We start from the raw sequence: 18,398 nt of genomic DNA, 5'->3' as shown, positions 1-18,398 counted from the left end.
CCACTTTCTTCCCAGCTTGTTTCAACGACATGGTTAACTCTCCCCAGTTTAGGGTAATCTTTCCTAACTTGGCCAGCCATTCCACTCCGAGGATCAAGTTTACTTCCCCCAGTTCAAACAAATAGAACTTTCCGGTGATTTCGATTTCCCCCATATTGATTACCCCCCTAAGGCAACACCTTCTGGTTCTCTTCTTATATCCATCACCCAACTTCACTTGACACAGAAGAGTGTCTTCCTGAACTCGCCTCAGCTCTTCCCCCAATCCTCTGTAGATAAAGTTGTGGCTTGCGCCACTGTCTACGAGTATCAATTCATCCTTTTCTCTTATGGTTCCCTGCAGCTTCAATGTTTTAGGTTGCGAAAGCTTACCGTCCGGGAAAGCTGATAATTCCATTCGTTGTAGCTCCGCTTCGCCCCCATCCTCGTCAACATCTCCCTCTTTGTCTTCCGTCAATAACGCTACCCGTAAACTCTTCTCCGAACACTGGTGCCCAAGCCTAAAAGGCCCCCGAAAACATCTTCCTTCTTCCCTGTGTTTCAGAAACTCAGGGTAAAGCAAGTTTCTTGAGTCCCGATTCTGACTATCACATCCGCCGTCACTACCGCCCCTCGTCGGTCCGTTTCCCGTTGTGCTATCACGTCTCACCGACCCGACACTCTCGGTCGGTGTCGCTCTTCCCCGATTACTTCTCGGCGGCTCTGTCCTGGCAACCACAGCTCATCCTCCGGTTGTCCGCCCCCAAGAAGGAGGGTTTGCGACCGCGGCCCACCCCATCAGTCCTAAGGCATGAAGAACTTCCTCAACGTCTAGTGCAATCTTCATTGCCGACATCAAATCGCGTGGGTCATGGCATCTCACCTGGCATTGCAACTCCTCGGGTAAGCCCGTCGTAAACTCCTTCGTCTGTCCAATCAAAGTTTCAAATTCTCTCACGTATTCCTCCATGGTGGCCATCTGTCTCATCGCCGCCATCCTCTCGAAATTACCCCCACGGTGGCGACTCTCGAAACGGATCAACAACGCTTCTTTTAGCCCTTCCCAGGATCGATCACTCGCCTTATCTTTCCAAAACCGGAACCAGTATCCGGCGCTTCCTTCCATACTGATATGGGCCAATTCTACCCTCTCCTCTTTCGTCACCTTCTGAATCTGGAAAAACTTCTCCGCCCTATTTATCCAATTCAGTGGGTCAGGTCCTTCGAATATAGGTAATTCCACCCTTCTTCTCCAATTAGGTGCGTTGTTCGTGCGCTCTCCGTCCCCTTCTCCTTCGTTGTTCCCGCGCTGGTTACCCCCATTGTTATTGACCGACCTTTGACTCCCTTTGGAACTTTCCTCCCCTTGTTTGTTGTGCTGACCCATCATCTTTATCAATTCTTGAATGTCTTTTCGCATCGCGATCGTGTCTTGGCGGTTGGCTGCCGTTTCCACCTTCAATCCATCTACCGCCAACTCCAGGTGCTCCATCTTTCTCTCGACTACATTCATTCTTCCCTCCATCGCTCTCGTGTTCCTCCGCACCGATCCGGAAGGTCGGACCACTTTGTTAGGAATCTAGGTATGAATCCTAACTCCCACCCTCTCTCTATCACACTTTAGTAATCACAACAAGAAAAACCACAAAGAATGCGTATGGTATTCACAGTAAGAATCAAGAATCCAAAGAGAACACAGGAGCTTAACCTCCTTCACCAGATACAAGTATCGGTTAACAATTTTACAAAGTACTAACTGTGTAACTGAAACAGTAAAAGAGGTCCTTATAAAGACCTTATGCCCGCCCCACCTAACCGTTTCTCAATTAAGTGTCCTTTCAAGTCTTTCGCCTCTCATAAACTCGCCACTGTCTAACAGATTATCTATCTCTCTTACTAAAAAGAAAAAAAAATAATTCCCAAAAGATTATCTTTACATAATAAATAGTGAAACACATTTTTTTATAATAATGAAAAAAAGACAATTTAAGACTAAATGAACAAATATAAATGAATTTGTTATCAAAATCAATGATACCTACGCAAAATGCCACACGGTAAGAAATTTCTTAATAACACAACCTATAAATCTAAATCAAAACTATATAAACGAATTTTTGTTAGGCAACAACCTCTTTTTAGTTTAGGGAGGTGTGTTGGTATTTTCTAGTTAAACCAAAATTAAGATTTCATGTATGTTTTGCTATTTTTGTTTTTTTTTTATGTTTTTGTAAGTTTTTTTTCTCTGACCTTATATGATAGGAAAATCTGTTTTCTGGAGGTACTATATATTTAGTTATGCACACACAATCGTGTAACAGAAATAAATTTGAAATAAATTAAACAAGTGAAGGTTTGAAATTCAAGCGTGAGTCCAAGTCTCACATTGGATAAAAATAAGAAAGTTGAGCATTGTATAAAGATGAAAGACCCATTAACCTACAGCCTTAAGGTTTTGGGAAGAGAGTGATATATGGTTGAGTTCATATCTCATTAGTGTTTGTGTCTCCTGAAAAATTCATCAACAGTTAGTGTAGAGGCAATGATATTTCTGGCTTTAACATCATATTGAGCTTTCCTATCTCTTTTGGAGACCATTCAGAAAAAGTTTTTACAACAATTTTTCCATCAATAGTATGAGTAGGCTCAAAAGCACCATTCAATTTTGCATCCCAAATTCCTCTATCCACGGATTCAAGAAAAATTTGCATTCTAATTTTCCAAAAAGGATAATTTTCATCAGCAAACAAAGGTGGTCTGTTTCTAGATTCACCTTCACCAAAAGTTTGAACATTGGAAGCCATTCCCAAGAATATAGTCAAATCAAAGAAAAAGAGAGTCGATTAGTTTTTCAAATATTTTGAGAAACCAGCTCTGGTGCCAATTGTTGGGAAACAGGTAGGCTTCGTTCAACACCAAGAGGGGGGTGAATTCACTAGTGCAGCAAAGGGAAACGACAGTAGTTGTTTTTCACTATACGTCGCGATTTATGAATCGCGGTATATCCAGCCGCGGTAAAAACTCTGTGACTTTAGGCCTCGGTTCCAACCGAGGTAAAAAGCGAGGGAATAGACCGCGATTGTAGTAGGAACCGCGGCCAAAACCCATTTTTTTAAAAAAAAAAAATCGTTGCACTATAGGCTGCGGTTGGAACCGTGGTAAAAAGCCAGGAATAGACCGTAGTTTGTGCCACAACCGTGGCCAATAGTCTTCTTTAAAAAAGAAATTAAAAAAACGTCACACTTTCTACCGCGATTATGGTAACAACCGTGACATATTCTCTTGCAATTTTTTTAAGGTTTAATCATTCACGAAGTCCCTATTTTAGCGTGGAATCTCAATTTCGTCCCTTTCTTTCAAAAAATATCAATTGGGTCCCAAATTTATGAAAATTGAAACAATTGGATCCTTTCTGTTAAATTGTTTCTAACGGTGTTAGTGGGAATTGAACGTGGCACGCGGTAGTCAGTTAAAAGTCAGTTTGTTAACTGACGTGGCCATCTAAAGCACGAACGTGGATAATTCAATTTTTTAAAGAAAAAGAAAATGAAAGTATTTCTACGTAGCAACTCCGTAGTAATCCACTTTCTCCTATTCTTTCTCTTACCTTCTCCAATTACTTTGTCCTTCCTTCCTTCCTTTCTCTCTCTAAGGTAATCTTTTTTTTATGAAAGTTACCAGATGCACACACAAAGATTCTTTCTCTCGTTCTTAGGATTTTTTTTTATTAAAGTATACTTGTTTGCCAGTCCTTTTTTGGAAGTTGCTACTTTTGAGCACCGGTTTTAGTGACCAATATGTTTTGAATGTTTCAGATGAGAGGGGAGATGAAGGTTGTTGATTTTTCACGGTGGTGATTTTACTGTGCAGTGTCCATTTTTTGTGATGCTGGTGTTTTTCTCATAAAGTTTGAATTTTTTTTTTCTATCTAGGTTCTAGAAAAATGTGGGGTAGGTGACGGTGGTGTGCTGGTGGTGGTTTTCTAAGGAAAAGGGTATCTGCAATTGGTAGTGTTAGTCATGGTCATAGGGAAAAGCTTCATCCTTTTGATCCTCCTTTGATGTGTGGTGGAAGAAGGGGTGGTGGTGGGATGACACCTTTATCTTTTCGTTGAATCAAATAAAGAGGGGTGTATCAACATCAACTGTGGGTGGGGGTATCAGCAATGGTAATGAAAGAGAAGATTTTATATCATTCTCGGAAGCCAAGAAGCTTATGAACTGATCCATCATGTTCAGAACCTGGCTCAAACTCTGAGTAGGGAAAAACGGATCCAGCACGTCTGAGAAGATATCGTCACGACGCGCGGTATGAGGGGAAGAGAATTTTGAGCGAGAGGCTGAATATAGACTTGGAGAGGAGAGAAGAGGAGAAGAAGCGCTTTGCAATGAGAGAGGACGCCATTGAGATTGCAAAAAGGTAGCTTTGATTGAGAGATTCTCTGTTCAGTGAAATGGATGAGACAGTGGGCGATATTTCTATCAAAGAAGAAGAGATCTGTATCTCTATCAATATTTGGAAGAACCCTAGAAAAACCCTAGAAGAAGTTAGAAGAATCTCAATTCCTAATTCGATAAAATAAAATTCTCGATACAATTCCGGTTTATAATTTTCATTTTTTTTATTTAAAAAATTGAATTATCCACGTGCTTTAGATGGCCAGCCACGTCAGTTAACAAACTGACTATCGCGTGCCACGTTCAATTCCCACTAACACCGTTAAAAACAATTTAACAGAAAGGATCCAATTGTTTCAATTTTCATAAATTTGGGACCTAATTGAGATTTTTTGAAAGAAATGGACGAAATTGAGATTCCACGCGAAAATAAGACTTCCTGAATGATTAAACCTTTTTTTAAATAACATGTCTGTTTTTGTGATATCCACTATCACAAAAACAGACATGCATATCAAAACATGTATACAGATTCAATTTCAACAGATCAAACACATGTTCAAATGTATTTCAACATCACATAAGTTCAAAGTCTAATAACTAAAACTAAGAACATTTCAACATGCTCGAATGAATTTTAAATCTAGTAACTAAGAACTATTATATAATCTAACTATATACTTTGCAACAGCTTTCCTCATGAATGATAGTGGCTTCTCAGGAATTGCTATAGTAGTCTTGAATCTCTGCACAAGACAATTGATATTAATTAGTGTATATGAATTCCAAATGTTGGAGAAAATCAAAATTTGTTAAATTTAAATATTATCGTTTCCTAGCCTCTTGTGATATGGGAACAAACAATGTGGGCAATCCAATACATTACATACTATCCGCACTCATCTGACCCCTTCTGTCTGTTACACTATAATATATCATCGTAGTTGTAAATAGTTAGTGGAAAACATTAAAACAAAACAACTATAAGAAAGTATGGCTTTAGCATATGTCAAACCTTGAGAGAAATCCATGCAAGCTTTCTACTGTTAGCAATTGATCTCCCAACCATCAGCATACTTGTTGGAATAGAACTATATATATATATAAAAAATGGTTTTAGCATTCATTTATATAACAAAGAAAGTCCAAACATTGAGGTTCTTACCAATCAATTGCTTGTCGTAGATGTGTGGGAGGAGACTTGTGCAATGAGCAGAACCACAAAGTATAATTCTCCTGTATAGAAATAACAAGAAGCTGCCAATGGTGCCTGAAATTCATAATAACTTAATTATTAGATATTAAAATCACATATGGAACTTTATTATATTAACAAAGTTCACTTACCCAGATATATAAGGCAAAAAATATATTTGCTTACCGCTTGCAAATCTTCTTGTGAGATGTGTTATGATCTCATCAAAATCTCCTGTTTCGTGAATGGATTGGGATCAATGAACCCATAATCATCAGAGTACCCCAATTTGTTACTGATCCCATACATATACTTGAAATCAAAAATTAACATTGATATAAGTATACTTGATATATAAATCAATTTTATATAAATAATTGCTCATAGACTTACATCATCCATAGCTGAAGTAATGTAATATTCAACTCTTTTGTTCCCGACGCAAGCTCTTTGACATCTTGGCTATGAAGGTATAATGGGACCTTAAAGCCTCTCCCAAATACATTAGCATCATATTCAACCTCCAAAGGCTTATCTTCAAGGATGTCAGCAAGTAGCTGCAATGAACTAAAGACAAAAAAATATATAGGCTTCTGTCTTTATTATTTATTTTAATTTAAATTTTTAATAAAGATAAGTGTGACGAACTCCTCTATCTTGTCACGAATTGTGACGAACTCCTCCATTGTATGCCCGAGGTTCTGATGATACCGACAGTGTCTCTTGTCGTCAACGTTCCTCGGGGTCGATTCTTACTTCAGAGAGGAAGGAGATCGGCTCTTAATTCCTCCTCTAGGATTCTAGCCCTTAGCACGTTCAAAGACGTGTATTGATTAACTTGGAAACCCGAGGAAGGTCCTTTGGCTTTAACCTACCCCCCTTATCCCCTCTGCCGAGCAATTTTTTGCCATCCTTCCGCTCCTCTCCTTTAACCTGAATCTTTTCTTTTGATGGTGTGGGAATGAGCGACACCGAGTGTTGGGTCGACTGCTCTTGTTGACCGGCAACATGCTTGGCCCTCAATGTGGCTATCTCGGTGATGAATGGTTATTTCTTGACCTAAATTTAGTTTATTGCACTTAAATAAACTAGGGAATTGTGTTTAATTGTCTGTTATTTCCCCGTTTTCCGAATTCTGCTTAATTTGGTCGGAAATTCGTAATTGTGCTAATTTGGGTTTTCTGAGCTGATTAAGTGCATTTTGGTTGCAGGGAAATTTTGGAAAACATCATTTGGAGCATTAGGGAAGGTGGCGTGATCATTCAAGACTCAACATTTAGTCATTTCCTTTTAAATTAAGTTGTAATTTCGTTTTCTAGAAGCCCTTAATTAGAATTAGGTGTTTTGGACCCCTTTAGGGGCATTTTTGCAAAAACCAAATGTGGAGGCCATGTGGCATCTCTTTAGGGTTGACTTGTAGTGTGTGGACCCTACCAAATTGTAATTCTTGGTCATATAGGGTGTGAATACCGAGCCACACACTTAGAAACCCATATCCTACGTTTTTGGTTTCATTCTCCTAGGTTTCTCTTGTTTTGGACATGCTCTCATGGGTGCTTGCTTGGTGCACGGTTTTGGACCATTTTCAATGAATATTATGAAGATTTTCTTCTTTCCTTGACTCACTCTTGGTTGTCTTAACTCATTGGTGGTGAAAATCCATTCATATTTCGATTTTGATGTTTGAAACTAGTTTGGAACCAGACTTTGATAATGTTATTGGGGCTGGACAGTGGTTGAGTTGAATGGTATAATATTATTTTCGTTTTTTGCACAAGAGCTTGAAAAAATGGAAGATTGGGTTGAGTTGAAGTAGTAGTAGTGTGGGTTTATTGTCTTGAATGGAGTTGCAACTTCAAATGGGGTCTCTTGGGTGCTCATTCTTGGTATTGAGGAGAGGAAGAAAGATTATGAAGGTGTGTATTAGTGAAGGAAACGAAAATGGTGTGTAGAAAGGAGAGAGAATGATGCATTAATTTTTTACCACTTTTGGGCAAATAAAAAAGATGCTCATTTTCATTCTAGGAAGATTTCCATTTTGAGCTTTGGCTTTGTTTGAATTCGAGCCATGAATTGCCTTTGCATGAGAGGTCTTTGGTTGTTTAATTTCATTTGGTCTTGCCTACATGGCACTTTGGTTGGAGCACACAATGTATCTTCCATTTGCACATGGGTTTTTAAAGTATTTTTTGTAGGAATCACTTGGTAGGTTCGGCATTTTGTGGTCTTGGAGTGTGGATTTCGAATTTTGCTGCATGGAGAAGACTAAGGAATGGTTTTCAATTGGATGTTTAAGTATATTTTAATTTCTTTTGAGAATTGGTGCACATGGGACAAAAGACAATACATTTGGTGGTTAAATGAAAATAGAATTTTGAATTTGGACCTTTGAAACATCACTCACGGCCATGTGCTTTTATTTGGCCAATTGGACTTTTAAATTCATTTGTTAATTGCCATTGTGTCAAGTGATTTGTTAGGATTAAATTAGGCTTGTTGGTTTCTTTTGTTTTCAATTAAATTGCTTAGTAGGTTGAGTTGTTTTTATGTGTTTAAGTTAGTTTTGCATTTAATTATTTTTAACTGTGTTTGCTAATTAATTGGTAGCAGTGTTTGATGTTTAGATGTTGTCTAATTTGTTTAGTCGACTCAATTTAATTTCCATGGTAGCTTAATTTAGTTTGGTTGGTCATTGACGATATTGCACTNTTTCCTTGAGATTCTTGAATTGTGATTGTTTGTGCACTCTGACTGGGTTAATGTGAATTCTATTTTTGCACTTGCAATTGGGTATACGCTTAGTTGCCCAGTTGGTGTTATATCTTCGCTTAGTTGATGTAACTGAATGGTGTAATTTAGATTTGATATTAACACTGCATTCACTTAGTTCGCTTTTATGAAAACAGGGGTTAACCTTCACTTAGTTGGTTAACTTTGTTGGATTAGAGGTTTGAGTCACAACTTTATTTTGTTGATCTGTGATTGGAAACATTGTAATTAAGTTAATGACCAACCGTTTTTATTCTGTATGTGATTTCGTTTTGCAATTCTATTTTTACATTTCTGTTTGCATCCGTCCTTTGATTTAATTCGTCCGCATTCACAAACTTTTCACAAACCCCCCCCCCTCCCCACTTCGTGTTTGACTTGAGACTCGAACCATAGTTTGGTCCTTGAGAGACGACCTAGGAATCATTCCTAGCTATACTGCATTTCTAATATGCAATTAAATTTGTATGGGCCGCGACACCCATCACTCGGCCTCATGCATTCATTGCATCTCCTACATCTATCTTTACATTTTTGTGATCAGCTCCATTGGATCTTGTTGGTCTCTTATGTTTCTTGTGGTCACCATTTGGTTTCTTCTTTTGTCCTCGGGCTCCACGGTGGGCACCAAAATGTTTCAATTTATGAGGTCAAGGTTAGGTCCACCCTCCAAAATTATCTCCAAATTCCAAGCATAGGTTAGGGTTTTGTCTTTAATCTTCTCCTTGCGTCGTTCGGTCGAACTAGGTGCAACTTACAAAAATACACTATGATGCTAAAGTCAGTGTTAGTTTGAATACTTAGACAATAAATACTAATAAAAGTAACTAACTAACTGGATATTAAAGTTGAATTTATAGATTTTGTGATGGAATTTTGATTAGTGTTGGTCCAATTACAGTCCATACAATAATGAACTGACTTAGGATTAACATAATTATTCTTATTATTAATCTATCTGTGGTTCGACCAATCAACGCACCAATCATTTCGTATTAGATTATGAGATAAGTTTTTCTGTTGTTAAATTACTTTTTTTTCTTCTAAAAATTTCTTCAAATTGTCTTAATTCTTAAGAAACACAAACATAACTTCTTCTTTTTTTGTGTGCGTGCATTTAACCTTGTTTTTTAGCATTGATTAAAGAATTAAGACATTTGTGAAGAATGTATGGATTTGGAGACCAAGATCTACATCAAGTTAATATCATCTAATTAATTCATCTGATATAATCAATTGTAAGTTGAAGTTAAATTAATGTTTTAAGTAGTTACATAAAGTTAAATCATTAAAGCTGGTTGATCATCCGACACACTTAAGAGGTGACTAAGCTATATTCCTTGTGTGTCCCGATTAATGCACATGAACAGCTATAAACTATATGTCATGTTATTATTGTATTGATTAATAAATGTTGATAATTTTTTATATTAAAATCGAATATAAACTATATACTATTTTTTTATTAAAGACAAAAAGTATATATAGGTTTTGTCTTTATTATTTATTTTAATTTAAATTTTTAATAAAGATAAGAAAATGCAGTTTTATTAAAAAAAACCCATTTCGTATCATAAATTCAAAATAAAAACCTGATTTCGGTTTAAAAGGATGTCACATCATTCTAGTTGTCTTCTGCATTGGGTTTATATACAAATTTATTTATTTAACCTTATGACAAAAAATTGTGTTTTTTCCTAAATTTCAAAAGTAATTTTTGTAATATTTTAGGTATTATAATTTTTATATATATTAATATTTTATATGATATTAAATCAAATGTGTAAAGATCGGATAATTAATAGAATACTACACAAATTTTTATTAAAAAATACTAAACTTTAAATAAATTTTTTTATTGTTTGAATTATTTTTTTTAAACACAAAAGAGAGAGTACAATCCTCAAACTAACTTAATGAAATACGACAATAAATAATACACCGTAGCAACTGCACCTAGGATTGCAGTCATAAAATTTATGTTTTAGTTTTCAAAACAACTTATTAATGAACTGAATTAATGAACATCTGCAAATATAACAGCAGTAGCAAGTAACAGCTACACGTCTAGGGAAAACGTAGTAAGATTTTGTCTAAGAACTAGCTGACAGCACATAAAGGTGGACAAGCTCTTTTATATGATATCAACATCACTTAATTTCGTCCTTGTCTTCCACCTTGTCAGCTATTTTTGACCTCATCTTTTTCAATGTTTCTTGGGTAAACTTTTTGAAATTCTCCCAGTTTTCCTGCTCCCAGTTTTCCTGCATTTTTTTAATTGTGTTTTCTATCTCTTGTATTTTTTTCTTTAAATCTTCTGCTTCTTGCCTCTCTTCTTCCCTCCTTACTGAAAACATAAAAAGTAAATACAATCAAATAAAAATATTTAATTCTTTTTATTTTAAATAAAAATTTACTTGATTTTAGCTTTTCACAGTCTATCCATAGACTAGTCATAAACCTAGAATGATCTTCAGTTCGGTCAATAAGAATCTTGTTCAAGTGAGTCAAACTCAAAATCTCTCTTTCATACTTCATCTGTTCTTCTTTTATGTGGTGACTGAGCTGTTCGAGCGCGGTTTCAAACTTAATACCTGTTGAAATAATTTTGAAATCTTGAAAAACAATTAAATTTGGTAAAAAGGATAAGGGAAAAAAACTGTGGTCGTTCTTCTTCTATAAAAAGAAAAAGGAGAGAAAGCTAAAAAAAAGATAAAGTAAGCTTTACCTGATGTCTGCGAGTGCTCTATCCCAGAAACTGTCGCAGTCGAGAGGATGGCCGCGCTGCTAGAATTACTCATGTTGGAGAATACCGACCTACAAGCAATTTCATTGATGTTATTAATGACTTTTGCAACAATTTAACTTGTCCTAATATCCTAATATTTGTTGAGAGGTAAAATGTTTTCTTAATTTATCATGAAAAATAATCCTAAATCCTCGATAGTTTACTTCTGTATTGTACAAGATGCTAATAGAGTAACAATTGCTATTCACCAAGAATAGTCTTTTATTAACTTGACAAATTTTAACTAAAGAATAAATTCCAACACGATCACGCATTTGAGAATTGTCTCAAACTCTACTACTTTCACAATTAATTCATCTATAACTTATTTTAAATTTTCAATCAATCTCAATCAAATACATTACCTGGAACTTTTATTAGATATATATAAAACCTACAAGCTTCCCCCCATAACTTAACCATCCAATGGTGTCTACATCCAGGATGTTACATTCTCTCCCTCTACAAAATTTTCGTCTTCGAATATGAGTTACCTACAATGATATTCCATATACTCCCTACTAATAACTATATAGTATTTCCCAAACTAATTGTTTGGTTACTTTATGCAAATAATCTAATCTATACTCTATACTCACTTCAACACTCACATAACAGAATGGAAAAGTATATATATATTATTGATTCAGTAAAATATCAAAAATATAAGTATACTCTCTCCTAAGGAAACCTACCTTCCTCCATTGACAAATATGCCCAATCTATACTCAAGAAAATAAACTAATGAATAGAGTTACAGGAAGACTAAGCCCAAATGGAAAGGAAGTGGTGAAAGGGAAAACGGGAGCTGCGCAAGGAAAAACTTAAACTTAAAACCGGATTGGGTCTAAGCCCAAAAAGAAACGGGGTGGTGGAAGGTAAAATAGGGGCTGCAAGGTAGTTTTTTTTGGTTTAACCCGATATGGGCCCAATTGACTACTGGTAGGATGCAAAGTGGAAAAAGCGGGGGTGCAGAAGGAATAATAAAAAACTAAAAGAAACATAAAATAAAATAAAAATAAATAAAGAAACTAAAACGGACCCAGGCCAATCCCCCTCTTCAGAATTTTCCTTAGGGTTTTCTCACCCCCAAACCCTCTAGGAGGTTCTCGTTCGAACCACACCTAAGGAGTTTCTTCTCCAGCGTGAGCGAGCCACTTCTTTCATCTTCTGCAGCGATTCCGACCACCAACTCCAGCCGCCGTGAATGGCGACCAGAGGTAACACCGGCGGTGATAAGAAGCACCACCAGAATCACAGTCGGCCACGACGTCGGGTTCAAACCCCAGGCCCAAAATCGCATGCGAGAGAAAGACGCTTTCCATCTACAATTCGCCCATGCCGTTGCCGTCAATGGAAACGACCGCCGTTGGTCACCAGAGCCACCGCAAATGGAAACGAAGAACCCCCATGCTCCACCGCTGGTCATGCTTGAAATCGAAGATGCCTTTGGTTCCCAATACCATGCCGTCACCGTTAAACACCACTAGAATCACTAGCCAGATCGGAAATTGGAAACCAGAACCCAGTGGGATCTCTAATCTAATTCGATTTTTGAGTGTTTTGTAGTTGCAGGTTTGGGGGAAATCATAGACGAAAACCTTGCAGGAGTCGCATTGGTCTAATGCCTGGGAAGGGTGATGACCGACGGGGAAAGGGGGAGAGGAAAGCGATTTGAGGTGGGACGCGATATTGTAATGGAAGTGAGATTCCAGTGAAGAGTGAATCGATTTGAGAAGCATAAAATAGAGTGAAGGAAGAGTGGAAATATAAACTCCGGCGAAGGTAGGCCGGAAAAGTGTAAACGGTGATGGTGATATTCAAGAAGAATTTAAAGTAAACAATGATGATGATTGACGGAGCAGATGAAGATTCATATACAGTGATAAAATGGCCAACACAATATGCACCAGCAACCATACGTAATGCAGCAATCCATTAGCATGACAACCGAAATTAAATGCTTACCTTTGGGAAGTTGTATGCTATTGGTCTCGGTCTCCGGTGATCCTCTGATGATGATGTTCTATCAAGCAAGCCTTCTCTACCCTTCGATCAGTCTCTCTGGTGCCTTTTTTTTCTTCGATGATCACCCCCAATCTTTCCTTTTTTCCTTCTCCCAAAACCAATTCTGTTTTTGCCTTGCACACGCCTTCGCTTTGCCCCCACGACAACACATGCCTTCGTTAGGTTTTTTCTCTTCTTTTTTTTTTACGTGTTTTTTCTTTTTCTTCTTTTTTTGATTTTTTTTATTTTATTTACATTATTTTCTTATTAAAAGATAACATTTAATTTTATTTTCCTTTCTATTTTTTTATAATTAAAACAAAAATAAAAAGTAAAACAGAAATAAAATAAAATAAAAATAAAAGTAAAAAGATAAAGTAAAATAAAACTAAAAAAGAAAATAATAAAAAATGATAAAATATCAAATAGAAAGAAAAAAAAAATTGTATATATTTATATTATCCGGATGAAATTGAATTGTAGACAAGTAACAAGGGCATTTCTAAGGGTATTATATTCAGCTTCCCGTGCTACATCCATATCGGCAGGAGCTTTTTGCTCTGTCAATGTGTCATAAAGAGGGCAATCACTCTTCAACACTCTCAAGTCCCAACCGAGCACAAATCAACGAGGACGAATCTGGTCTTTGCTCATTGGCCACATCAACCTCAACATCAGTCATAATGCTAGCTCTAAGATCCACAAGGACAGCAAGTGAGGAGTGATCTGGTTTTCCCGATGCTTGCAGCATCAGAATTTCAAACTCTTGGATGTCCTCGTCAAAGCTCACCTTTTGTCGCACCCGCTACCAACTCCTCAAAAATGGTGTGCCGATTTAGTCCACTAAACCTCCGTATCAGAGCGTCGACGAATATCTTCCGCCAAAATCGGAACGAAAAGATAGCTAAATCTCCCTCCATGCATCTATAGACGAACTTCATTTTCTCTTTCTCCGTCACGCTCTGGATGTTGAAGAATTTCTCTGACTTTGCGATCCAGCTCAAGGGATTCGCACATTCAAATGTAGGTAGTTCAACGCGCTTCCTCTAACTGCGTCGAACTTCTCCTTTGTCTTCTTCCAATTCCTCCTCTGAGTTTTTCGGCAGTCGTCGTTCGCGTCCAACATTGACGAAATCACGACTTCCTTCAAAGCTTCGATGCTGGTTCATGGTTCGTCATCCACAAGAGCAACCAAACGCTTGTAGTTTGCAAGTTACCACTTTCATCTCCACTCTCAACTCTTCTATCGACGACTCAATCAGAATCAACCTTCCCTCCATTCTTCTTCTTCACACGAGCACTGTTCGCTCCTCCGATGAAGATTCGGCAGGTCGAACCAATTTGTTAGGTCACTTTATGCAAATAACCTAATTTATACTCTATTCTCACTTCAACACTCGAATAACAAAATGGAAAAGTATGTATGTATGTATGTATTATTGATTCAGTAAAGTATCGAAAATATAAGTATACTTTCCTCCAAGGAAGCCTACCTTCCTCCACTTATACTCAAAAGAAAATAACATAATGAATAGAGTTACAGGAAGACTATTTATGGTATCTCATTCTCATGCCTCTTCCTAATTGGTAAAACAGTTATCCTCTTCCTAATTGGTAAAACAGTTAGCCTCTACCGTTCGGCCTCACTTCCCTTATCTTACCGTTCGACTTCTACTCTTTTACACCGTTCGATTTCTCCTCTCTTACACCGTTCGGCCTCGCTTCCCTCTATCTTTCTATTCGGCCTCACATTCTCCTTGCCTCACCGTTCGGCTTCTCCCCTCATGCACTGTTTGGCCTCACTTCCCCCGCCTTACCATTCGGCTTCTCCTCTCTTACACCGTTTAGCCTCATTTCCCTCTGTCTTTCTGTTCGGCTTCACTTCCCACTTGCCTTATCGTTGGACTTCTCCCCTCATGCACTGTTCGGCCTCACTTCCCCTACCTTATCGTTCAGTATTAGGTTAATTCCCTCTTCTTTTATTCATCCTCTTTTATTCCTCCTCTCATGTACTTCTAACTTTCTAATACTAACACAGCAGGTTCAATCATTCCATAACACAATAATAACTACCTTCTAATCATCCAAACAAAATTATTTGGTTAGATTAAAGTAACAACACAACTCACAAAAGAAGTCTCATAAGACAAATGAAACCTTAGTTAAAAGAACTAGACAACAAGAATTTCCTTTAACCTTAAATACTTTATAGCACAACAAATATCCATAATAATGTCTGGAACAGCCAACGCCCATACTCTAATCTGTACCGCAAAACTTTGCACATTCACCTCTTAACCACCAATTCTTCTATTCAACCTTTCGCTGCACCATACCTATTTCCATCTTCAGTTTTCAAAATTAACCTCCCTTTTTACCATCAAAATAACCCATATATATACCCCACCACATCTCATTCTTCCTCATGAGAAAACAACCATACCATTTTAACAATCTAAACATAAAACCGAACTAAATATTCAACTCATATGGAATTCACAAGTGCAAGAATCACAACTATTCACAACTAGAGTCAATTATCAGTGCAGACTAATTCTTCAAATGTACTTAACGCCATCAATTCAATTAAAGATTCTCCATCAGATTTCAAATAACTATTTCCCAAAGCTAACAGAGTTTAAACAACCAAACACCAGCTGCCAACAGATTCAAACCGTCCAAAATATAGTCATGCTCATATATAAACTAGCACACTTTAACAGAATATATACCATCTGCCAAAATTTTGTCCAAATATGATAACTGTAATACCTATAATCAACCATTTGACATCATAGTACTTCAATTATTAAAGTAATATTACCATGTACATCATCAATGTCACACCCATACGAAATTCTAAGTAAATTATCGTGCATTTGATAAATCAACAACCAATATTAACTTATTCTACACATTTTCATACATTACTTATCTAGCAACCAGCAAGCCGCAACACTAGTCTAACAACAATAACTAATAACTAAACTTTATTGAATACACTAAGAAATATATCCTGAATATTTATACTTAGTCTAACAACAACTTTTAACCACAATAATGTTTTTCACTCATATAAACACATATAAACAGTAACAAATCATGGAATATATTTGATAAAAAATAATTACGTAAACAAACTTTATTTTCATTAGATTTTTACCTTTAAATCTACATATTAATAAGATAGTTTACAACATATTACAGGATTCCATTCCTCGTAATGGTTCATACTTAAACTTTCAAAACACACCAACGTGACCTAATACCAATACCAGTATAACAACACATAGTCACCAATAACACATCAAAACGGCACGTACTTAACCTAACAAACTAGTTATTTCTTTGCTCCATCGTCCCTCTATTACCAAAACATTCAATTTAATCTTTGATTAACTTCTTTAATCATTATTCAAACATAATAAGTTATGAGTTAACTTTCTCAATCATATACAAACATCCAAAACATCTCAGACACCACAAATTCAAAATCACCCTGAATATCTAAGGAAACTATATCCACGATAATTAGATTTTAAAAACTAAACTAATTTCAGCATATGCAAATTCTTCTACCTCTTTTATCCCATAATTTTCGGAATCAGTTTTCACATGAATAATATTTGCCAAACTTAAATTATCGAATCTTATCATATTCAAATTAACCCAAATCATATTTCATACGCTCAAAATCAGAATAACAACAAATTCATGAAACAAGAATTTCAATCAAAGATGCAGATAAGCACCCACCCAAAAACAAACACATTCAGTTTATTCAATCTCTTTCAGACAATAAATCATTACACAATTTCATAACTTCAAAGAAGAATATGATACCCGTTAGCTCCATGCTTCCTAAACCTACATGTATTTTCTTTCCCCTTTATTCAATTACAACCAATGTTTATGAAACACAATCACTGGAATTATTAACCCAAAACGGTTTTGTTCCCAATATTTATATTTCTACCTTTACTGTTCAGTTTCAGTCATAACAACATTTCTCGTACCTAAATAAGATCAATTCCATATCTGCATATTATTTTAATTCACCATTCAATTTGCACTACAATTTTAATCAACTAATATTGTTATGTACCATTATATAATTTAGCTCCCACCCGTATCAATCACACCAATCATGCTCCTCATAATTCATAAAATCTATCAGAATTCATCCATTATCATGTCTAAACAGAGTACATCTAACAATCACAATTGATTTATTGCATATTCAAAATAATTAGCATTCCTTCCTTATTTAAACAGAGCCAGAATTTTTCCTTTCAAAGCTATATCATCCTAACATAAGGTTTTACACCTTAACCTCATTTTTACACACCAAATGTTTATTTTATACTTGCCCGAACAGTACAGGTATCACCAATCACTTTTTATAACAAATATCTACATAAATCCAATCCATAAAAGTCCAGGCAACCCAAAACATAACATAACCAGTTCAGACCAGTTATTTCACACTTCACACACCATTATTCATTTATATTCACCAATTTCATCTCAAACGAAACATATATTAGGGTATCCTTGTCTTTTCCATAATACTCATTTTCGAATCATCTCAATCATCCTGTCTATTTAATTATTTTAATCCCATCTGATTACCTAGTTATAAGCTTTTATCATTCATACTGATGCATCATTAAAACATGTTAACAGAGCACTCTCAACCAGGTTTAATGTACACTCAACAAAAAAGAAATTACTAAACATGCACATCTTTGCAAAAAACATGAAGTTGTTCAAGCTGTTCTTTTCACTCAACACCTCATTTAGGAATCCTGCAAACCCAATATTCATTCAGAATAATTCCTAGATTACTCAAGATGGCATACCTATATTAAGCACAAAGTAATTCACGTATATAATCAAACTTCCTGCTTAGCATCTTAATCATAATTAATATTGGGATTAGTTGTTTGGTTTATTTTTTACACTGCTGTTACAGAAGCTTCTAGTGCTTCTCTGTTTTTTACTTTTCTCTCCCTTTATCTGTTGTAATATGGGATAATATTTGTAGAATCTTCCTAATTAGAGGAAATAGATACATAATATAGATGGAGGAGGACCAGCACCAGATGATAAACATTTTTCAATGTGGGATAGAGAAGATTCTTTAATTATGACTTGGATGTGGCAATCCATGACTCCAGAAGTAAGAAAAAATTATATGTTTCATTCTTCCGCAAAAGAAATATGGGATGATTTACAAAGTACTTTTTCTTTAAAAAAGGAT

The 18,398-nt window shown here is 36.1% G+C and overlaps 1 long non-coding RNA gene across 1 annotated transcript; it reads right to left on the bottom strand.

Moving 5' to 3' along the window:
• Positions 1 to 10,206: 10,206 nt before the first annotated feature.
• Positions 10,207 to 13,379, bottom strand: LOC106779132. The gene is made up of 4 exons (XR_001377131.2): positions 13,097 to 13,379; positions 11,069 to 11,157; positions 10,802 to 10,934; positions 10,207 to 10,687 (listed from the first exon to the last, which is right to left on the bottom strand). It is a non-coding gene; the product is annotated as an uncharacterized LOC106779132 (long non-coding RNA).
• Between the last annotated feature and the right edge of the window lie 5,019 nt (positions 13,380 to 18,398).

This window comes from Vigna radiata, unplaced genomic scaffold (assembly GCF_000741045.1).
Source record: "Vigna radiata var. radiata cultivar VC1973A unplaced genomic scaffold, Vradiata_ver6 scaffold_424, whole genome shotgun sequence".
In the NCBI taxonomy this organism is placed as follows: Eukaryota; Viridiplantae; Streptophyta; class Magnoliopsida; order Fabales; family Fabaceae; genus Vigna; species Vigna radiata.
The sequence above is the reverse complement of the archived record's forward strand: the minus strand, read 5'-3'. Positions and strand labels throughout refer to the sequence as shown.